This window comes from Canis aureus, chromosome 20, assembly GCF_053574225.1.
Source record: "Canis aureus isolate CA01 chromosome 20, VMU_Caureus_v.1.0, whole genome shotgun sequence".
NCBI lineage: Eukaryota > Metazoa > Chordata > Mammalia > Carnivora > Canidae > Canis > Canis aureus.
In genome coordinates, this window is record NC_135630.1 from 57,435,863 (window position 1) to 57,460,002 (window position 24,140).

At 46.9% G+C, this 24,140-nt stretch overlaps 1 protein-coding gene across 19 annotated transcripts in view; it reads left to right on the forward strand.

Moving 5' to 3' along the window:
- The window catches only part of LYPD6B (LY6/PLAUR domain containing 6B), a 166,972-nt gene that overhangs the window by 85,208 nt on the left and 57,624 nt on the right, over window positions 1-24,140 (forward strand). For 9 of the 19 annotated variants that reach the window (XM_077861654.1, XM_077861662.1, XM_077861663.1 and 6 more), the window contains exon 2: window positions 5,409-5,588. The exons of 1 other annotated variant lie outside the window; for it this stretch is intronic. The gene's annotated coding sequence lies outside the window, so the exon portion shown is untranslated. Of the gene's footprint in view, window positions 1-5,408; window positions 5,589-5,917; window positions 6,147-15,302; window positions 15,729-16,370; window positions 16,585-24,140 lie in introns of those variants that run through there. 9 more of the 19 variants (XM_077861664.1, XM_077861669.1, XM_077861668.1 and 6 more) reach the window with 6 other exon arrangements.

The window sequence follows — 24,140 nt, forward strand, 5'->3', positions numbered from 1 at the left end:
CACCAAACTCTTTATTGCTTCTAAGGTATTTATTTGTAGGCATGGAAAACTATTCCTTTGGGGATGAGAATGCTACATAAATGTACAATTGTTTTACTGCCCCTGCAATTCAGATCGCTGGAGAGTGTTCATCTGAAATAAAAGCAGGTTTGCTTGGGGATAGATTTGAATCAATGATATAACTTGAACTTGTGCCAGCAACCCCATCGTCTCCCGGCGTATGCTGCGGCAGAGGGAGATGTTGCTAGAGGGGGAGGCGAGGAATGCAGTGGGTTAGCATTAGCCAAGTCTGGAAGTAAGCCAGGATTCATCTAGAAACCATATAGTTAATCCTTGTCGTCAATCACTGTCGACCGGCCCAGAGCTATCGAATCAAGATCTTCGAGGTTGGCCTCCCGGAGTTAACGGTAGCGAGGCAGACAGTGTCAAGAATACGATAAATTAATAAGAGGATGCCTTCCTATTTTTAAACCAAAGTTATTTTGGAGTCATGGAAAATATTCACGGAATAGTCAAGAATCAACTCTTCAAAGCAGATCACTCCTCGTTACACCTGATCCCCCCGCCGTCCCTTGTAATACGCCAATATAAGCTGTGTTGTGTAAATAATGAGGGTTCCTCTAGGTTAAAGGGATATTGTTTCATGTGCATATTTGAACATGCTTATGAATGAACAAAGATGTATTTTTCCAACCTATTTCTATGAAAGCTTAACGTGTTTTAAAGACTTAGAGACGTCAGAAATCAAATGAGAGCTAACTTGCCAAGAAGCAGAGCTGATGCATCATTTCTAAGGGGCGCCTTTCTTGCTTCCTTCTCCTGGCCGTGCCCCCCCCCGGCCGCCGCCCGGCTGCCCCGAGCTCTCGCTACGCCGCGGGTCTGCCCGTGGGTCTCCGCCGCACTCAGGGCCACTTGTTAACTTCAGTCTCTGTCCGAGGCGTTCTGGAAGATGCCCTGTGTCCTCGAGCTCAGAATTCCCAGGCCTTTGTGTGATCCTTGACGTACAATGGGTTCTGTAGATGTTTACTGAAAAGATGAGTAAATGAAGTAAGACCCATAGCTGGTCCTGAGCTTCCTGGCAACCGAAGCAAAAAGAAAAACAAGCGGACTATACGGTTCTCATAGGAGGGAAAGTTACAGAGAGCATCACCTCAGGAGGTACAATTCTTTGCTTGGTGCTAAGTTCCTGAGAGCATTTATCTGATGCAACGTGCTGGAAAGGCCGCGAGTCGCCAGAAATGTCATCTTCCGTTACTTTCTGTTCTCCGAGCCCGATGTGGGACTCGATCCTGGGACCCCGGGGTCACTGTGGCCCCGGACTAGATGGAAGCACTAGATGGAAGCTTCTGGAAGTCAGCTAGTGGCTGACTGGCACCTGCAGGCTCTGGGTCTTCGTGGGCGTTTCAGCAGCGTCCCCGCTAGAACCCCACGTTCCCAGCGCAGGGGGCCCACCCGAGAGCGTCCCCGTGCCGGTGGGTTTTGTTTCCGCGACGGCAGCTCTCTAACAGATACTCTGCTGGAGATTCGAAGGTGCTGGCGGGCTGGGGCCTCAAGCGGAGTGTGAGTTAGGGGGACAGGTGCAGGAGAGGCCAGCTGGGAGGCTGCCACGGTCCGCGGGGGCTCGCCCGGCCGCGGGCCTCGGGCCTCCCCTTGCCTCGCGCGTGGCCTGGCTGAGCGGTCAGGCCTGGGGAGGGAAAGCCTGTTTGCCGGACACCAGTGGGGCCGGCAGAGCACAGGGGAGAACGAGCTGATAGATACCTGCTCAGTTAAACAACAACAACTCATTTTTTAGCCTGTTGCTTCTGGGAAGAGGGGATCATGCTAAGAAGGGAGGAGTCGTTGCAGAGGAAAGAAGACTGATTGCTTTTAGTCTGGGTGTGAGATCGTGGACAGACACCTGAAACGTTCTTTGATCCAACAACAGTATCTACTGAATTTTTTTTTTTTTTTTTTTACTGAAATGTTTTTAAAGGAGGTATTTTCTTTTAAGTTGGATAATCAACTAGTAGAAAAGACGTTGGGGGGAACACCTGGATGGCTCAGCGGTTGAGCGTCTGCCTTTGGCTCAGGGTGTGATCTTGGGTCCTAGGATCGAGTCCCACGTTGGGCTCCCAGCGTGGAGCCTGTTTCTCCCTCTGCCTGTGTCTCTGCCTCTCTCTGTGTGTCTCTCGTGAATAAATAAAACAAATCTTAAAGAAAAGAAAAGAAAAAAGAAAAGACAAGACGTTGGGTGGTTAAATGTTGTGAATCCCAAGGCGTTCCAAGGAGAAAGGCTGGGAAAGATGCCTACTGAGCATCTACTATTTCCCAGGCACCTTGTGAAGAGTCTGAGACATTTTTCTTTTCCTCTGAACCCTTATGGTAATTCTGTAAGTCCAAGAAGGGGAAACTGCATTAACCAGGTTATGTCAACTCTGAAGACCATTGAGTTAGCGTGGACTTTGTCAAAGCCAGGATCAGATCCACTTGGTGTGTTCCAAAGCTCAGACTGGTGTCATTTTTTTTATTTTATTTATTTTATTATTTTATTTTATTTATTTTATTTATTTTATTTTATTATTTTTTAATTGATTTTTTAATTTTAAAAGTGCTCCAGTGGCTTCCCATTTGTTCTGAGTCCACAGGAGCTTCAGAGCTATGGCACGAGGGCGACAGTTAAGGGCCCATCTAGCATTCTCTGCACACAAAACTACGTGTCTGGGGATCTCTGGGTGGCGCAGCGCTTTGGCGCCTGCCTTTGGCCCAGGGCGCGATCCTGGAGACCCGGGATCGAATCCCACGTCGGGCTCCCGGTGCATGGAGCCTGCTTCTCCCTCTGCCTGTGTCTCTGCCGCCCCCCCCCTCTATCATAAATAAAAAAATTAAAAAAACAAACAAAACAAAACTACGTGTCTTACACATACATGTACATATGTATTTCAAAAATATGTAGCCGTTTTGGAATTTCCCCTTAAGCTAATGTTTAAAAACATTATGTGTAGAACTTCAACTCAAAGGACCTGGGATGTTGTTGTACTCTGTGTAACATCTCCCATCACAGTCGCCCGACAAATGCTTGTGCATGAAGGAGTGTGAGAATCATTAGAGTTCTTGGTGCCATGCTTTATTTAGTCACCTTGGCTTTTTTTTATTTTTTTAAGATTTTATTTATTCATGAGAGACCCAGAGAGAGAAGCAGAGACCCAGGCAGAGGGAGACACAGGGTTCCTGCAGGGACCCCGATGCAGGACTCGATCCCGGGACCCCGGGGGTCACGCCCTGGGCCGAAGGCAGGCGCCCAACCACTGACCCACCCAGGGGCCCCTCGACTTTGTATTAATAGACATTCAGATTTTTTCCATTTATTTTTTCTTGCACACACTACACCGGTACATGCTGCATTACGTTCTTTATCTATACATCTTTGCACTTTATAAGCAAATACTTTTCACTATAATAGATTCCTGGGAGTGGAATCGCTGGGTCAGAGGAATACATATTTTAGATCCTGATACGACCTTTTTGGGTGCAGTTCACACGCCGTATCAATGACGCTGCCTCTTTCTTACAGCAGGTAAGATGATCTGTCTCACCCCAGTCTGCCCGACGTTAGGGGCTGTCGGGCTTTTCATTCGAATGTATGTATTTTTTTTTAAGTGAATACATTTTTATTTAAGGAATTTCACATGTGAGTCCTTCCATTGCCAATCACCTCGGTTCTTCTAAAGACTAAGTAATGATCTTCAAGATAGCCCTTTTATTTTTATTTTTATTTTTATTTATTTATGATAGTCACAGAGAGAGAGAGAGAGAGAGGCAGAGACACAGGCAGAGGGAGAAGCAGGCTCCATGCACCAGGAGCCCGACGTGGGATTCGATCCCGGGTCTCCAGGATCGCGCCCTGGGTCAAAGGCAGGCGCTAAACCGCTGCGCCACCCAGGGATCCCTATTTTTTTGATTTTTGTTAGATTGTATGTATTTATTCGTGAGAGACACAGAGAGAGAGAGAGGCAGAGACGCAGGCAGAGGGAGAAGCAGGCTCCATGCAGGGAGTCTGGTGCGGGACTTGATCCCAGGACCCGGGGGTCACATCCTGAGCCCAAGGCGGACGCCCAACCGCTGAGCCACCGGGGTGTCCCTCAAATAACTTCTTTAAACTCCTCCCTTCAGACTACTTCCCTAGCACTGGGGCTTTTATTCCCCATACCGTGAGGAGGTTTCCGCTAACTTGTACGGTTAGACGGCCGAGGAAGCAGATGCCGATTCTGAGCTTCTAGCGTGTTACCGGGGGAGCTTCAGCGGAACCCAGCGTCGTGGCACAAGTTCGTCCTCCGTTCTGGAGGCTGCTCTTTCTCCAGAGAGAAGTCTTCTCTGTCCGCCCTGTTTCTGATCGTTGTTGCCTAGGTGGAAAAGGAGGAAAAGCTGCCGTTGGAAAAAATAAATTTACGTGAGATAGGGTTCGGCCAAAATATGAAACTATGCTGTAGACTTACCATATGCAAATTTTATTTAAATTGCGACACTTATTTAGTGCCTAGTGTGCGCTGCAAGGGATTGTTGGACTAGTCAGCCCTGCTTTCATGGGGCTTATCTTGTAGCGTGGGAAGCAAATAGACGAGTAGTGAAATTGTGTCAGGTTGTCATAAGTGAAGGAAAAAAGAAGTAAAGCTGGTCGGGAGATGGGGAGGGTCTGGGAAGGCCCCCTGTCGTAGCTCAGCTGGTCGGCGGAGGCCTTTCTGAATAGGTGACATTGGAGCAGAGACCTGGGTGCATCCAGGGAGTAAGCCGTGTGACCGTCTGGTGGGAGTAGGAGGGGATGGGATCGTTCCAGGGAGCAGGATAGCACATGCAAAGGTCCTGAGGCAGGGCCAGAAGGCCGTCGATGTGGTCTTTGGGAGTAGGTAGGTAGAGGGGGATCAGAAGGTGGCTGGGATCCATCCAGTTGGTTTGCATGAACAGAAGCAGCCTCCATCTGTCTCTACTGGTTCTGCTGCCAGTGTTTGACTGAGCACCGTTACGTATACCGGTCAGATAATGAACCTCTTAGAAACCTTGCCGAACGTGTTTGCTGGTTTAACTGCACAGACATGTCAGCCCTGACAGTTCATCAGAAAAGGAATTTGAAGGGAACACACAAAGGAATCTGGAATTTCTGCAGTTCATTACGCCTATCACTAGAGACTGCATTTTATTTAGATTCCGTGTTTTAAATGAATAATGTGACTAAAGGCTTTCTGTTTAGTTAAATGGCACGATGCGAACAGGGTAAACATGCGGCTGCTATGCTCTAGTGGGAAGAAGCCTGAAGGAAGCCGCTACGTGGTCTGCTGTGCATTGTGCTACGGGGTGTTTCTAGAATGTGGAGACGGTAGGAGCGCTGGCTGGCACCACGGACTCCGTCGTTGACGCTCACCTTGTTCTCCCCCGAGGTGCCCAAGGTGCCACTGCAGAGAGCTACCCTGGGAGTCCTCAGCACCCTGCCCTCGCTCCATGAGCCTTGGGGACTGCGGTGAGGAGAAGAGCTGCACAGTACTGCTTCCATCCATCGCCTGCCTGCCTGCCCTCCTGCCCCGTCCGTGAGGAACCCGGAATACAGCTCCACGTAAAGGGTACGCACATGCCTGCCTCATTTTTCTTCTTTCTTTCTTTTTCTTTTCTTTTTTTTTTTTTAAAGATTTTATTTATTTATTCATGAGAGACACAGAGGGAGAGAGGCAGAGACACAGGCCGAGGGAGAAGCAGGCTCCCTGCAGGGACCCCGATGCGGGACTCGATCCTGAGACCCTGGGATCCCAACCTGGGCCGATCTCAACCACTGAGCCCCCCGGGCGCCCCGATTTTTCAGTTTTAAAGGGCCTTCTCAGTCTGGAGGATACACTGCTGACCCTCCTCCATGCCTCCAAAGGCATTTCTAGCAAATTCCTTTCCCCTCTCTTAGACAACCACCAGCACCACCACCACGTGACCAGATGGGCTGTCGCACGCTTGCAGGTTCTGGAGCTCTTCCGTGGCCTAAGCGTAACCTTGCCTCACTCTTGTCAACGCTCATTACCGGACAAGACCACAGTTGAATCCTTCCCACGTTGATGGCCATTACGGTTTTTGTATTTTGCGTCAGGGTCACTACCGTGATGAAAATCCTTGCAGGGTCTTCTCTTTGCACGTTTGTAAGTGTATCTATGGGAAGGATTCCTAGGAGTGAGTTGGTGGGCAGAGGGGGACGGAGCTCTTCACTTGGACACAAACTGCCAAATCGAATCCATTTACAGCCCCCCCTCCCCCCCGCTGAGAATACGTGTTTTCTCACATCCTAAGCGACACCTCGTATTACCCCTTCTTTGGTGTTTGCAACATAAGTGAAGAATGCTATTCTCTGATAGTTTTATTTGCGCGTCTTAGAGTGAAATCTCAATCAGAGGTAAACAATCCTGCGTTTTTGCCAGATGTCGTTTGACCATGATTCTTTGAAACCTGTTGAGACTTCTTGGAGACCCAGTACATGGATAATTTTATACACGCTCCCAAGTCCTTGGGGCGGCGGGGGGTGGGGAGGGGGAGAGTGAATTCTATTTGTTGGGAATAGGGTTTTGAACCCAATTTTAGATTAATCTTGCTAGTTAAGTTCCCATTATGTGTAACCCTAGTAGTTTTTTTCTGGATACGCCATCAGATTATGACTTTCACAAGAGAAAGTCTCCCGCTCTGTGCATTTTTCCGTTTGTCCTCGCACGTGTCAGCTTTCACCGGATATCGTTGTAGGCTGTGCTGTTCAGGAAGACTGTGGTTATTTCTTCTTGATGCCTTATAAGCATGTATTTGTTCCTTTTCGTCTCTGATACTAATATTGCTACAGCATCTGACCCCCCCGATTTTGGCTCAGGTCACGATCTCCAGGGTCCTGGGCCGGGCCCCACCTCTGGCTCCATCTCAGCTTCTCTCCCTCTGCCCCTCTGTCTGCACACTCTCTCTCAAAAAACAAATTTTTTTTTTTTAAAAATATTGCTACACCAGCTTTTTCTCCTTTCGGGTGGTTTTGGTATATCTTTTTCATGTTCTTCATTTTTATATATTTTCTGTGACTTTGTTCTGTTATTCTAGAGGTGTCATTGGAAGACTATAATTGAATCAGATTTGTAAAGCCATTCAGCACCTTGTATTCTAATGTTTCACATGTCCGTAATTTTTGAATTCCTGATGTTTTTGAGTATTTTTTTTGCTGTTTTGTGTTTGTCATGTAAAACCATTTTTCCCCCTTTGCTACTTAAAAAATAGTTCCTGCCTTTTGCTGGATTACTCAAATTTTCTCTTATTTTTCCCCCCTCCGTCTACCTAATTAGAAGATCATTTTATTTTCTAGACCTATTATAGCAAAGTGCCACCAACTGGGTGGCTCAAAACCCTAGAAATTTATTCTCTTGCAGTTCTGAGGCTAAAGTCTGAAATCAGGGAGTCAGCAGGACCACGCTCCCTCCGGATCCCGTGGGGTGGAAGGAATCCTTCCCTGGGCGATAGCATCTTATGGTTTTCTGGCATTTGTTGGCGTTCCTTGGTTTGCAGTTGCTCCAATCCCTGGATTCCTGGTCACTTTATGCTCCCCCATGAATCTCTGAGTGATTTCTTCCTTTTTCTTTTTTTTTTTTTTTTTAAGATTTTATTTATTTATTCATGAGAGACACAGAGATGGAGAGGCAGAGGGAGAAGCAGGCTCCCTCCGGTGAGCCAGATGCAGGACTCGATCCCAGGACCCGGGATCACACCCTGAGCAGATGCTCAAGCACTGAGCCACCCAGGCGTCCCCTCTGAGTGATTTCTACACTTAGTTTATTATTCCCTCCCTTCTGCTTGCTTTGGGTTTATGTTGCTCTTTTTCTAGGTTCTTGATGTGGGAGATTGGGGTGATTGGAGACATTTCTTTTCTAATTGTTGTATTTAGTGCTACAAATTGTCCTCTCTGCACTGCTTTAACTGTTCTACATATTTTGATATATTGTATTTTCATTTTCTTTCAGTTAAATATAGTTTTAAATTTCCTTTGACTTGCCTTTGACCAGTGGATCACTTAACAGTGTATTACTTCGTTTCCAAATATTTGGAGATTTGCCTGTTATCTCTCTGTTACTGATTTCTGGTTTGATTCATTGTGGTTGGAGAATACACTCTGGCTGATAGAAAGTCTTATACATTTGCAGAGGCTTGTTTTATAGTCCATGACGTGTTCTCTCGCGGTCTGTGCTTCATGAGCATTGAAAAAGAATGGATGTTGTGTGTTGGGATGGACTGTTCTAGAAATGTCAGATTCTATTAGTTGATGTTGTTCTCTTATGTTCCTCTATGTTCTTGCTAATACTGTCTAGTTGTACTAACAGCTCTTGAGAGAGGGTCACTGCATTTTAGGAAGCTTTTTTTTTTCCCCTAAGAATATATCTTTCCTCTTTGAGGACTAAAATATTATCTGAATTTGGGACGTCCGGGTGGCTCAGCAGTGGAGTGTCTGCCTTCGGCTCAGGGCATGATCCCAGGGTCCTGGGATTGAGTCCCACATCGGGCTCCCTGCAGGGAGCCTTCTTCTCCTTCTGCCTGTGTCTCTGCCTCTCTCTCTCTCTCTCTGTGTCTCTCATGAATAAATAAATAAAATCTTCAAAAAAATGTTATCTGAATTCATAAGGAGCATTTCTTACCTGACCATCCAACAGACCTTGGAGGTTCTGCGACACCAGTGTCCCGTTCTTGTGCGCTTCACAATTACAGGCAGACAGTACATCTCAGCCGCTGGAGGTGAGCACGGTGAATCACAGCTGCTGGAGGAAGCGGAAATAGTAATGATTTGAAATTCCCCCGTCCGTACTATTGTACTAAAAGTTAACTGATTTCTTAATACCCGGGCTTGCTGTGCTCTAGTTCATCTTATAGGCTTATCCTGTATGCTCAACCCTGCTGCACGTTACAGCCTCCTGGGAGCTTTTTAAAAAATCCTGATGTTTTGGCCCCCACCCAAGATCAGTTAAACTAGAATCTGTTGGTGCCCCTCTGGGCGCTGGCCTTCACAAGAGCCCCCCAGGGGGGCGCACTGCCAGCCAGGGCGTGGCCTAGCTAATCTCTCCAAATGTTTGTGGAGCACCTTGAGTCTGCAGGTCCTGTGCTAGGTCTGCAGAGGCCCAGCTGAGAAACGTCCTTGCTTTTTAGGAAACGTGGTCCCGTGCCATTTTCTGCAGGTCTTTTGCCTGAGACCCAGTTCATATTTCTTAATTGGCTGACCTAATCACAGACCACTAATAAGCTGCCTGGGATAGGAGTGAAAAATGTTAGGAGAGTGAGGGGAGTTGGGGCGTAGCAGCCTAGTATTTAATCAGGGAAATAAGAAATACTACATCCTTTGCATTCAGTCCTTATTTTTTATTTTATTTTATTTTTGATCATTTTAAACATTTTTATTTAAATTCAATCTGCCAACATCTAGTGTAACACCCAGTGCTCATCCCGTCAAGTGCCCCCCTCAGTGCCCATCACCCAGTCACCCCATCCCCCCGCCTACCTCCCCTTCTGCAGCCCTTTGTTTGTTCCCCAGAGTTAGAAGTCTCTAATGGTTTGTCTTTCTCTCTAATTTTTCCTGACTCAGTTTCCTCCCCTTCCCTTCTGGTCCCTTTCACTATTTTTTATATTCAATGTATGAGAGAAACCACATGATACTTGTCTCTCTCCATCAATCCTTATTTTTGCCTCTTCTGTACTTGCTGTGTGCTGTGCTGCCCATCGGTACCCCATATTGGTATTATTTCCTGCATTCTCTTGGACTAAAATTCTCAAAAGTTTACCCTTTCCCTCTCTACCTGATGGATTATAAGCTACATATCTTAATTGTATTCTTTAGGGACTACCTCTGTTTTTCAAAATTACTAAACTTTTTATTTCAGAATAGTTCTAGATTTATACAAAAATTGAAAAACTAGTAGCACTCCCACACACCCTATACCCACTTCCTGCCTGTATTACCATCCTACATTAATGTGGTACATTTATCAAGATTAATGAACCAGTGATGATGCATGATAATTAAAGTCCATATTTGTTCACGTTTCCTTAGTTTTTAACCTAATGTCTTCTATCTACCTCGGGATCCCATCTAGGATACACCATGTTACATTTATGGACTATCTTTTTTTTTTTAATATTCATAAAATCACTTATTTTCCATTTAGTTTAAGTTAATTGGTAGCTTTCTTTCTGGTAAAGCAAGAACATGAACATACCTTAATTCCCCTTTGTTTCTCCATCCCAACTTCACGGCTAGTGTTATGTAAATTCTGGCTTCAGTTTGCCTTTAGGAACATCAATGCCAATGAGTTTTTCTTTTTTTTTTTTTTAATTTTTATTTATTTATGATAGTCACAGAGAGAGAGAGAGAGAGAGAGAGAGGCAGAGACACAGGCAGAGGGAGAAGCAGGCTCCATGCACTGGGAGCCCGATGTGGGATTCGATCCCGGGTCTCCAGGATCGCGCCCTGGGCCAAAGGCAGGCGCCAAACCGCTGCGCCACCCAGGGATCCCACCAATGAGTTTTTCATGGGGCAAGGATGTTGCATGGGAAATGGCTGTTGTTGGTCTTCCTGTGCTGAGGACATCAGTGAAAACCACAGGTCTGCAGCACCAAGTTTTGGTTGTCTCATTTGATGATTTTAGAAATGTGTCTTCAGAAATCGCAAAATGATGTTTTCTTAAACCACCCCACTCTCACCCCAAAAGAATGGCAAAGGAAATTAACTGTGCACAACAAAAACTTGTCCTTTCAATCTTGGTACTTTCTAGACCCAGATATCTCTCCATCCCACTCTCTTTTGAGGAGCTTAAAAAACAGAATCATCATGAGATGCAGTAAATAACACCCATGGAGCTTAATTGTTTTTAAAATTGCAATTATAACTAATTAAATGCTAAGATGTGAACAGCTGCATGAGAATATTTAACGGCTTTCTTGGAGCTATCCCCACTTCAGATAGGACTTTTAAAATGGCTACTTAATGGAAACACGTAGCGAGTGGTTATTGTATGTCTCACATAAAGTGAGGAATCAACCCGAGAATTGGCAAGAGGTGAATTCTCTGGGTCTTTTGCCTAAGCCGCTCATTGTAGGTCTCTTTGGCTGGTGGGCAACCTCAGTACCAACATGAGGAGGGCCTAAGAGTGGTCAGCAGGCATGGCCAGCTGAGGCAAGATCCATTCCACCTGGAGGGTAAGGACTGAGCTCAGTCTTGAAAGATGAGCAGGTTTTGTTTTTCATTTGATATGCATGGATTAAGCTTGGACTATGTACCCATCACTGTTAGACCTGGGACCTCTGGGTGGACTAAGTCATGACTTTCACCATGGGGGAGCTCACAGTCCGTGGGAGGGGGGCTGATTCATCAGTGGCTGCAGTCAGGTGCAGGGGATGGGGATGGCCAACTATGGCCTGTGGTACCTGCCAGTCTTTCTTTCCTACCTCCCTTCCCCCTCCCTCATCCGTCCATCCGTCCCTCTGTCCCTCCCTCCCTCTTTCCTTCCATTTATTTTAGAGAGTGCACGCATGCGTGGGCTCATGAGTCAGGGGAGGGGCAAAAGGGGAGAAACTCAAGCAGCACACTGCAAGCTGAGTGCAGAGCCCAATGCGGAACTTGATCTCATGACCCTGAGATCATGACCTGAGCAGAAACCAAGAGTCTGATGCTTCATTGACCGAGCCACCCGGGTGCCCCAAGCTGAAAATGATTTATATAAAGCAAAGAAAAAACAGGGATGGGTATGGGGTCTCCTGCCACCGCCTCGGTATGTGTGTATGTGTTTCTGGCCAAGCCGATCCCCATCTGGCCCTTTCGATGACGGCCCAGTGTTTATGGGTTAGAATTGCAGCACACCCGGCACCCCCACAGGCTATAGGGACACAGCTAAATCCGACTGGGGGAGTCAGAGAAGGCGCCCCTGGACGAGGAACTGCAAGAACAAACATCTGACACCTCTTGCACTTTAAATATACCAGCTTCCCTATCATCCTTCCTTGTTTTTTTTTTTTTTTTTTTTTAAGATTTAGTTGTTCTTTCATCTGCTGCTTATCAAATGTGGCTTCAGTTGCTCTTGTCACTGCTGATTGTGTTTCTCTTCGTTTCTCTGAAGCAGTTTCTTAACATGAAACCTGTGGATGGGGCTTCAGGGGTTCTTTGAACCCGTCGCCTGAAAGCAAACTGATGCGTGTGCATTTACCTGGGCAGAGGGCTCATGAGTCTGTCCTCAGGTTCTTAAGGGATCCCTCCTTCAAGCAATTTTGAGAGGCGGTTTTAGAGTGACTTTGTCAAAATGAAAATCAGCGCCACTGCTGGTGGGTCTGGCCAGCGCAGGATGAAGCAGAGGGATGGTGAGCTCCGACCGTTGTGCGTCCAGGCGGAGGTTCCAGTAGCTTTGCTGGCTCACTTGACGCTGAGTGAGCAGCTCCCCTCAGAGTACCATGTGGCCGGGCTGTGGGCGTAGTTGCTGTTTTAGGGGATACAGGGGAGATCAGAGGATCTCAGCCCAGCTGCTGAAGCAATGTAGAGAAGAACTAAGGTACCAACAATTGTTCTGGAAGATGCAAGGCCCGGGTGTGAGTGCGAGGGGTTCCAGGGAGATGGGGAGAGGTGCTGCTTGGGTGCACCTCCCCACAAGGCGTGAAGAACTGTATCTGTGTCTCCGTAGCCTCTGGACTCAGCCCAGCACCTCTCCAGGAGGGTGGCCGGGAGGGGCGACACCTCCAAACCACCTCTGGCAGGGAGAAGGGAGGGTGGATCTACTTGCTGGCCTCACGCCCATGTCTTTTTCACGTTGTGACTGTCCCACGAGGTGCCAACCCTGCTTGCCGTGACGCTGGCATTGTCCACCCCTCAGGGACCTCAGGAAGCTGGGTACTGCTCTCCTCAGTGTGCTGGTCTAGGCCGAAAGCAGAGGGGCGCCCAGTGAAAGGGAGGATGACACTCGAAACAGAGATGTTGGGGGTACTGAGGGCATCAGTGAAGGTGCACAGGCTGTTTCTAGCGGCGGGGGAGGCAGGCCTCTGAGCAAACAGCAGGTGGAATGAGGGGCAGAGGCAACCAGTGACCGAAGGTAAAAATAAGCGAGTGGAGAGGCGAGAAGACCGTCCTGCCGAGGTTGACGCTTCTACACACCCAGCTGATGTTGAAGCCTCCAGCCTGTGCCCAGGGGTGCAAGGGGCGAAAACAAACAGACACGGTCTCCTCTTTCATCCAGTGCCTGAGACAGATACCAGTCACTTGATCACACTCACGAGTGTAGAACTGCGAATGACGAGCAGCCTGCCCCGAGAGCCTCCACGAAACGGAGGGCAACATGACGGGAGAGGCCCGAGAAGGCTTTCCAGGCCAAGTGGCGTGTGAACTGAAATAGAAATGCTGGGTAAGAGTTTAGGGCCAGAGGAGAGCTGGGCGAGCCCTGTAGGCTGGGGGACACCACGCCCAGAGGCCCCGTGACAGGATGGCATGTGGGATATGGATGGTCAAGAAGAAGGCCAGCGTGAGCAGAGCACAGAGCACCAAGGAGGGTGGTTGGGGAGGAGGGGCTAGAGGGTACTAGAAGTCCTAGCCTAGCAATCAGGCAATGAAAAGAAATAAAAGGCATTCAAATTGGCAAAGAAGAAGTCAAACTCTCCCTCTTCGCAGATGATGTGATACTGTACATAGAAAACCCAAAAGACTCCACCCCAAGATTGCTAGAACTCATAAAGCAATTCAGCAGTGTGGCAGGATACAAAATCAATGCCCAGAAGTCAGTGGCATTTCTAAACACTAACAATGAGACTGAAGGAAGAGAAATGAAGGAGTCAATCCCATTTACAATTGCACCCAAAAGCATAAGATACCTAGGAATAAACCTAACCAAAGAGGTAAAGGATCTATACCCTAAAGACTACAGAACACTCTGAAAGAAATTGAGGAAGACACAGAGATGGAAAAATATTCCATGCTCATGGATTGGAAGAATTAATATTGTGAAAATGTCAATGTTACCCAGGGCAATGTACACGTTTAATGCAATCCCTATCAAAATACCATGGACTTTCTTCAGAGAGTTAGAACAAATTATTTTAAGATTTGTGTGGAATCAGAAAAGACCCCGAATAGCCAGGGGAATTTTAAAAGAGAAAACCATATCTGGGGGCATCAGAATGCCAGATTTCAGGTTGTACTACAAAGCTGTGGTCATCAAGACAGTGTGGTACTGGCACAAACACAGACACACAGATCAATGGAACAGAATAGAGAACCCAGAAGTGGACCCTCAGCTCTATGGTCAACTAATATTCGGCAAAGGAGGAAAGACTATCCATTGGAAGAAAGACAGTCTCTTCAATAAATTGCTGGGAACATTGGACATCCACATGCAGAAGAATGAGCCTAGACCACTCTCTTACCCTAGACACAAAGATAAACTCAAAATGGATGAAAGATCTAAATGTGAGACAAGAATCCTTCAAAATCCTAGAGGAGAATACAGGCAACACCCTTTTTGAACTCGGCCACAGTAACTTCTTGCAAGATACATCCACGAAGGCAAAAGAAACAAAAGCAAAAATGAACTATTGGGACTTCATCAAGATAAGAAGCTTCTGCACAGCAAAGGATACAGTCAACAAAACTAAAAGACAACCCACAGATGGGAGAAGAGATTTGCAAATGACACATCAGATCAAGGGGCCAGGCCAGGCCAGCCTGGGGGACAGGGTTTTCACGTTTCTCTGAAGAGCAGTGGAGACTTGTTGGAGGGATTGAAGTGAACCGTTACAGTCATGTTAGCGGTAATTTGGAAGACCCAGAAAGAGGACCCTAGGATACTGCAGAGCCTCTGAGCTTCACACTGTCATATGAGAACTGTGGATTTTGCTTTTTGGTTTTTGTTTTTAGAGAGGGAGAGAGGCAGAGGGAGAGAGGATCCTAAGCAGGCTCCAAGCCTGGTGCAGAGCCCAACGTGGGACTTGATCTCGTGACCCTGAGATCCTGACCTGAGCGGAAATCAAGAGTCGGATGCTTAGCTGACTGAGCCACCCAGGGGCCCCAAGAACTACAGCTTTTGGAGCCGTTCCTGAGAAATCCCAAATATTAACCACCCCAAGGACATGTGAGGGAAAGCCACTCCAGGAAAATCCCTCAAGTAACAGAGAAGAGGCAGTCAAGGCTTGGGGGCCGGTGGCTCTGGGAGACCCTCATACCTACTTACTTGCTGGCCCTAGGAACATTTTTCAAAGTGATGCAGAACTTTTCTTCTAGAGTATTGTTATCTTAGATTTCCTAGCATCATCATCAGGTAGGGCAAAAACCTAGAGGTAACCACGTGGAACATTCTAGAACTGAATCTGGAATACAGGTGTCTTCCCAGGGCCTCGTCCCCGCAGTGGCAATCCTGGGTGACGGTCAGGTGAGGGGCTCCTCCCTCACTGTCTGGGGCCAGGACTGTACACAGGAGCACGTCCAGTCCCAGCTCTTAGTGGTTCTTCAGAGCAGGGACCCAAATTCCGTCTGAGCCTTACTGTGAGCTTGTGCCCCGGCCCCCAACACCTATTCTGCTTCCAGGAGCTTTGGGGAACATTGTGTGGCTAAAAACTCCACGCGTTCAAAACAAAACAGAGCAGAAACCCCACGGTGAAGCGATTGGAGAAAGGCCTTTTATGTGTCCAACGACTCAGTCACCTCTGGCTCGTCGTAAACCGAATAATCCAGCTCATTCGCCCAGGAGAAGGTATCTCTACAGGGCAGCCCTTCTGTCCCTTGAGAAGCTTTGGGAGGAATTTAAATTAATTCTTATTTGGCAGGAGCTTCCTTCTGCATTGTGATTACCTCTGGTCAGAACAAAGGGTCTGGTGAGCAGCAAGCTTTGGGACTGGGCACGGCAGCGTGGCCGATCACGGCTGTATGTGTGAGCCGACGTGCGTGTGTACGCGGGTGTTTTCTTTTCTTTTCTTTTCTTTTCTTTTCTTTTCTTTTCTTTTCTTTTCTTTTCTTTTCTTTTCTTTCTTTCTTTCTTTCTTTCTTTCTTTCTTTCTTTCTTTCTTTCTTTCTTTCTTTCTTTCTTTCTTTCTTTTCTTTCTTCTTTTTTTTTTAAATTTTCATTTATCCATGATAGTCACACACAGAGAGAGAGAGAGAGAGAGAGAGAGAGGGGCAGAGACACAAGCAGAGGGAGAAGCAGGCTCCATGCACCGGGAGCCCGACGTGGGATTCGATCCCGGGTCTCCAGGATCGCGCCCTGGGCCAAAGGCAGGCGCCAAACCGCTGCGCCACCCAGGGATCCCACGCGGGTGTTTTCTAATCAAGTCCGCGATTCTGGTAGTCCTGTGGTTTGAGCTGGGAGTCGTTTTGATCCTTCCTGTTTTTCCTTCAGGATATTTGCAGATGGCTGCAGGAGCAGAGCCCTCGTGACCCATTAGTCTCCGCAGTGTCGGTGCACCAGCAGCAACGGGGTGACGTCTGTGTGCGAGGCCCCCATCCTCACGTCCCCTGGAGGGCTCTGCGTTTTCCTCTTTGAACTGGACAGCTGCATGTGGGGAGTTGATTTAACACAGCGAATCGTGGATGTTCCTCCTGAAAGCTTTCAGGTGCACCCCAAACTGCTACATCTTCCCAGGAAGGTGACGAGAAAGGAAGAGGGGCTGTTTCAAGGCTCTTACCTTCTTTGTGGGTCATGGACCCCTGTGAATCTGGGAAGACCTCTGAACCGTCTCTTCGAAAAAATGTCCGGGCTCACACTTTCCCACACTATCTTTTTCTTGCTCTTACCTCCAGGCTCCACGTGAGTCTGGAATTGCCAGACCTTTTGATTTTTCAAGACAAGTTAGAAATATAGATTTTTGTGTGATTTTTTTTTCTGTCATTATTTTAAAAAGCCATGCAGCCAAATTAATACCTCTCCAGGCCGTTCTAGATAGTCACGAAATCTTCATCTTACGTAGGGTCTCTGAGTTCCATGTGATTTACTTGTCTGTTTGGTTTGGCTTCACTTTTTCCTGGGAGGCTTTCCTCAAAGGCCTGGTGATCTTGGCTGAAAATTCAGTGGGTGGGGGTTTGCTGTGGGTGATGGATGGGGAGTATACACGGGTATTTCTCTTTCCCAGAGAAGAGGAGTCCGGTCTCCCAAGGGAGGAGGAGGGGGTGGAGTATGAAGGGACACAGGGAGGGAGAATGTAGGTCTTTCTAAAGTTGGATGCTACTGTCAGAGGAGCAGCTCGTTTAGCGGGTGGACTTGCTAATTCCCCTGCTTTCAGTTTTACACTTCATCCCACTGCCTTGAAGTCCAGAGCGTCCTCTTGTTAAACTTTTCCAAAGCACAGAGCCCTAGTCCTCTGTGGGGTTAGATGCCTGGCCTGCACAGGGATGAGGAGAGGCGCTGGAGGTGCTTTTTAGATAATCTCTGCTTTGAACCTAAGATCCACCCCTGCCTTCCTGTCACCTGGTACCTTCAGGTGTCGAACCTCTCAGGGATTCCACAGACTGTTGTCTTTCCAGTTTCTTCACCACTGTTTTCTTTCTCACCTTCTGTACACACCTCCTGTTCTGAACCCTACAAGTTATCCCTCAGCTCTTCTTTTTTGGCTTCAAGTTTCAACACAGAGTAGCTTAACATTGCTGCTCTGGTATTTTTCAAGCCCCGTCACCCGGTGACTTGTCCTGCCACAATCACTGCTGCTCCTTGACGGGTGCTGCTTCCCCAGTCTCGGGTGTCTCTCCGTTCTTCTCTTTATCACACACAGGTCACGGTGGATTCTTGACCCTTGACCTTTCCTGTGGCTTCTTGATCCCAGTGGCCTTTCTCCTTTATCTTGATCCCGGCCACTGCTTTATCTCATCAGCTTGCTCCTCTTATGTGATCTCTCCTAGATTCTATATATATGCATCCCCGAGGGACCCGCCCACGGCTCTCTTTTCTCTCTTCCGAAATGAACATAGCCAGGTCCATGTGCACAGCTGTGACCTGTCACTAGGCCATCCTGGATCTGTGTTGTGATCCCCAGCCCTCCCCCGGGATTTAATCTAGTTCCTATAAATGCCTGTTGCAGATGCTTACGTGAAGATCCTGCAGAAACCTAGATTCACACGTCAAAAACCAAATCCATCTTCTCTCCCACAACCGGCCCTCCTGTCCGTGCTTTCCATGTTTGTTAAGGGTCTTCATTCAAGTTAAAGTCCTTAGGGCCTCAGATTCTAATTGGCTGCAAAGTCATCGCAAGTCTCCAGGGCCTCAGAATCTGTCCCCTGTCTTTTGTTTCCATTTGCATTGCCCGTCTTTAGGACTGCAGCACCCCTGCTTGAAGGATCATTCTTACAGCTCTTCCTGCCTCTGCTTTATCTTGTCTCTACTTGGTCTTCTACACCTGTAATGCCCCAGTCCAGGTCCAGTGACATCAAAATGAACCGAGAGTTTTTAAAGATGGTGTATTTCTGTACACCTCTACTCAGTGATTGTGATTCATTGGCTCTGGGTTGAGACGCTGGAATCTGAATTTTTCAGGATGAGTCCAGTGAGTAAAGCAAATTTAGAGCAATATTTGCTGAATGTATTATTTATGCTTCTAGCACAAAGAGCAATGCTATGTGATTTTTTTTTTTTTACAGATGTATGCATATATCTCTATGTTTCTTTGTATAAACACGGACTAGAAGGATATCCACTGAAGGGAGTGTTTGTTTCTGGGGAAGGGAACAAGGTGGAGCTCAAGGGTAGGGATGGTTTATTTCTCTTAAAAATCCTAAAGCCACCCTGGCAAAACATCAACATGATTTTATTATGAATGAGGAGGGTTATATTGTTGTTTGTACTTGTCCTTCTGTATTAAGCAATTTTGAAACTCTGCAGATGATCCTGATACGTACCCAGGTGTCGGCTCTGGGGTCCCACCTGAAAGTACAGACGTGACCACATCACGCCTATTTGAAAGCCTTCCATGATTTCCATCTCCCACAGAGTCCATTTCAAATTCCTCGCCATAGCATTCGAGATGCTGGCCTAGCTTTTTTTTTTTTTTTTTTTTTTTTAAGATTTTATTTATTTATTCATGAAAGACACATAGAGAGAGGCAGAGACACAGGCAGAGGGAGAAGCAGGCTCCACGCAGGGAGCCTGATGTGGGACTCGATCCCGGGACTCCAGGATCACGCCCTGGGCCAAAGGCAGGCACTAAACCGCTGAGCCACCCAGGGATTCCCTGGCCTAGCTTTTTAGCTTGCTTTCCATTACTCACCATTCACTCAGTCAGTAGGCCAGAAAGCTCTACTCTTTCTTTATGGAAGCTGGAAAATGCCATTTGCTTTCACTTGGCTCTTTTTGAGATTTTGCTTCTTCTGTACTTAATTCTCTTCCCTGGCTTACTGCTTTTGCTCATCAAAATATTGTGTTTCCTTCAAGATCTCTCCTAAGTTCTGCTTCTTCTAGGAAATGCTCACCCTTTTCAAAACTTCCATTTCTGGATTTCCCCTAGAATTTCACCTATACTTCTATGATACTTACAGTATTGTATTAGTCATTGTTACTCACTTTTGTGCTTATCACATCCTCCCCTGTCCCCAAACATAAGTGCTTGAAGGTAGAGACTGTATTATTTATTTACTCAATATACCTTTTATTGATCAGATATTCCTGAGTGCATGTTGTATGCAAGACTCTGCGCTAGATTATGGGGAAGATGTACGTGAGTAGAACAGAGTTCCATTCAGACTCGGTCATGAGGTTTGTGACAAGTGTTCAAGTCACTAAGGGGTGGAGAGCACGAGAATGCCTTATCTGTCTGGCAGGCTTCTAAGTTTTAAAAGAAAGAGGAATCCAGTGTGGTTGATGAAACTTGTCAAAGACTAATGGATGAGTTGTTTTTTGAGTTGGGCTGTTCTGTGTAAGACATTGACAAGGGGATCATAGGTCAAGATAGAAGCTTGTTGAATTAATGAATACTTCTAGGCAGAGGGACTTGAAAGTCTTGGAGGCCTTTGAGAATCTACTTAAGAACCCTCAACAATTTGACCAGACCTTGGACCAAGTGCAAGGGAGCAGTGGAAAATAAGACTGGGCGAGGGTTTGGGGCTGATTCTAGTGGATCTGGATGCTAGGCTCTATGGAGATTGGGCTTCATTTGAAAGCCTGGGGACAAGGTTGTGGCATGATAGGGCTCTATTTAAAGCAGCAGCATGTGGCATGGTCAGGAAAGGAAGCTGGCAGGCTGGGAAGGAGACTGGGGATTCAAGCTGGGGCCAAGGCAGTCAAGCAGCAGGCATGGGAAAGAGGAGACAGGCATTAAGCACTTTTGTAGGATAGAACTGATTGAATTGGACTTCTTCACTGCAAGTTACAGAGCTGATGGGAACCCAGGAGCAAGTGGGTGAAGGCCCTTGAACATGACTCAAAGAGTTCATCCTGGGTCCTGAGTAGGAAACGAGCCTGTTAATATGAAGAAGAGCACTGGGAAGAAGATGGGGTTTTCTGGTACAGATGATGTGTTCTGACTTTGGATATTTAGTGAGTTTAATAATATCCCCCTCCCAAACTAGATATATCTAAGTCCTAACCCCCAGTGCCTGTGAATGTGCCCTTACTTGGAAATAGGATCTTTGCAGATGTAATGAAGGATCTTAGGATGAGCTCATGCTGTATTTCAGGGTGGGCCCCAGAGCCAAGTGTCCTTAGAAGAGAGAGGGAGATTTGACCAAAAACCCAGGGAAAGGGCATGAGCAGACCGAGCAGTTATGTAGCTCCACACCGAGGAGTGTCAGCAGCCACTAGAATGTGGAGGAGGACACAGGCTCTCTCTGAGCTTCCAGAAGACACCGACCCTGCTGACACCTTGATTTTGGATTTCTGACCTTCTGAACTATCAGAGAATAAACATCTGTTGCTAGTCACTAAATTTGTGGTAGTGTTATGGCAGCCCTGGGAAACATACAGAGATGCTCAGATTTTAAAACAGGACAAGAATAGACCAACCTTGAACCCCTCTCTGTAACTTTGTTGTTTTGTATGATCCACTGAATCCACTGTGGATATTCATTGTGAAGATCCTGTTGCTGTTGTGAGTTTGGTGAGGGGGGTAAGGGTCAGGGAGAGGAGCGAGGCGTGTTTTTGATTACATGAGGCAGGGAGAGAGTGGATTTGCTACCTTACAGGGAAAACTATTTCAAAAGCAAGAAGCAATCAGTAATTGAGCCTTTACCAAGTTTCCATTTTGTGTCCAACGCTATGCTGGGCTCTGAAAAGAATATGAGTAAGATTCAGCTCAATAATTGAAACAGAGCCATTAGCAAGGTGAATGTGTAATCAATTGTTAAGAGGTATAAGGAAGATTGAACTGGATGAGGAATCTTTATTTATTTTTTATTAATTGGATACTTAAATTTAAAAAATCCATCACTGAGTTTGAGATTCTGTGACAAAGTCACTCAACAGGATGTGTCCTTTGATTCCATTAAGGTCAAGTTACCCCTTGGTTGAAGGCATGGTGCCTGCTGATTTAACATGCAGAGCCTTGGAGTTTGTAGGCTGAAAAAAATCATCCTTTCTTTTTTCATTTCCTTGCTAGCAAAGTGCTGTGCAGCCCACAGAATCAGCAGGGGGTGGAAGCACAATCACCCTCCGGGAACGGGAACTGAATAAATTCAAGTACTGTCTTATCTAAATGGTTTGACAAGTTCCCATTCGCCTGGCTAATTGCATCAGTCTGCTCTCCTTTTTCTTCCACGGGGCTGGGATTAGGCAGATGTGAGTGTTAGCCTGAGTGTTGGTGGCCCCCACTGCTGGAATGCACCCTGGATGGGATCCCCCACCCCATCACTGTAGTCTGGGGAGGACCCACGAGCCTTGTCCGCTGACCCCAGGGATGCTGGGTGGGGGGGCATTACTTCTACTAGGAGATCTCACATTTGTCTCTGGACATTCCAGACAAAGTCATGTCAAGCTTGTGTTGGACTGGGGAGGTGGCCAGAGCAAGACCGAAGAGCTTGAGAAGGCTAATGGGGCTGGGACCTGAGGACAGGCGAGGTGATCCCTTTTGGTTCCTCTGTCACTGGTGACTTATCACCATCAACCTAGTCCATCTGGTATGACTGCCCCCACCCCCCGCCCCACCCCAGTGCAGTATAGTCCGTTTCAAGCCATAGCACCTGGAGCCAGACCCAATGCCTACCTATGCCATAAGCCAAACATTATCTACGGAGAGTAGGAATTAAACTACGGTGTTCATGGCTCCCAGCACTAACCAAAACATCAGGCAGCTTTCCTGTATGGATTTCTCCAGTGAAGGAGAAAGTAATTACATGTGAATCAAGTCTTGAAGCAACTGGGAGTCCTCTTATCCTTCATAATCTCTTGCTCTGGGCTTGTTTCTGTAATGTGCAAGGCTCTTTGGCCCCCAACCTGTCCTTTTCTTTTCAAGAAGAGAGGGGGTTAAAGTTGGTTAAGGCATCTGAACCAGCCTTGGGTATTGAGGCAAGAGAAATGAAGACTCCGTGTCTGGGAACAGTATCCCCAAGATTGTTTGTAGGGTGACTTCTGGTTGGCAGAGAGCATTTGGGAAGGGGGCAGAGAAAGCTCTTTGAGTCTTGGAGGTCCAAAGTCTTGGGACAGGCCCTGGGGCCCTGTTTTAGAGTAGGGGCCTTCAGGGTGTCTGGGAGGTGTTCCTACTTGTCACTTTCTTTGGGTTTATCGATTATCCTGGTTGGGGATAAGGAAATGAATGACAGGGAGCCCCTTGAGAGGTAGGAGACAGGGGGTCCTTGCCTGTACAGTCTCCTCCCTGGAAGTGTAGGCATTCAAGGGAGGAAAAAGGGAAGGGATGCCATGGCAAGTATCACAGCAGCAGAAATCTCTCATTTCACGGTTCTGGAGCCTGGAAGTCTGAGGTCAAGGTGTGGACAGGTTTGGTTTCTTCTGAGGTCTCTCTCCTTGACTTGCAGATGGTCGTCTTCTCCCTGTGTCCTCACCTGGTCCTCCCACTGTACACGTCTGTGTCCTAATTACCTCTTCTAAGGACGGCACTCATATCGGGTTAGCGCCCACCCTAAAAACAAAAACAAAACAAACCTCATTTTAATTTAATCACCCCATTCAAAGGCCTCGTCTCTAAACATAGTCACATTCTGAGGTTCTTGAGGTGTTAGAACTTCAACATATGAATTGGGGTCGGGGAGGGAAGAGGATACAATCTATTCAGCCCAGAATAGAAAGGAATTGGCGTTCTCTACCAGGTTCAAGCTTAATTTTATAACTTCTGATGAACACTGATAGCTTTATCAGGGTTCTTTATTTTACTGAAGATTGATTGATTGATTTGAAGGGGTGTGGAGGGGCATAAGGAGAGGGAGAGAGAAACCCAAGCAGACTCTGCTGAGCGCAAAGGCTGACGCGGAGCTTGATTTCAGGACCCTGAGATCACGACCTGAGCTGAAACCAAGAAAACTGCAGTGACTGCACCACCCAGGCGCCCCACTTTATCAGGGTTCTTATCTTTACAAATGGATCCATGCCATGGGAAGACATTTCTGAATGTGTGTGTCTGTGTGTGTGTATGTGCACATGCGCATGAGAAAGATTTGAATGAATTTAACACAAGTTGGAGGATCAGAGTGATAATCACAGTCGAAGCTTTCATATTCCAGCTATGCCCCTCATCCACCCCCAAAATGCCTATTCCCGATGCCCTGAGAAGAGGGGGAGAGTCATGACTCGGGAAAGAGAACTGAGTGTCTCCTCATTCTGAGGTTTCCTGATTAGGCTAATTTGAGATCCTTTGTGTTCATCCTACTTCCAGCCTGTTTGGGGCCAGCTCCTACAACCCATGGAAATGTCTCCTGTCTCAGAGGCAACGGACTGTTTACCTATATACTAATAGGAACAATCTTAACCGTGTTCATTTTGTTTTTATCTACAAAAAAACTCTTGCTTTTGAAGTCAGTATTAAAAAGCATACAGGAGGAACTCCAGGGTAAATTCTCTATATTTTTCTAAAACCGTTTCTGTTGGTTGAATGACATATTCCCAGTTAACTGAACGCAAAAGTGGTAATGAAGTTCAGCTCAGCCAATTGTTAACAACCCGGGATGACAGCAAATCCTCCCAGCTGAGAAGTTTATGCTGAACAAAGTGGCCCAAATCCTCTATGGCTCTCGATTTTTTGCT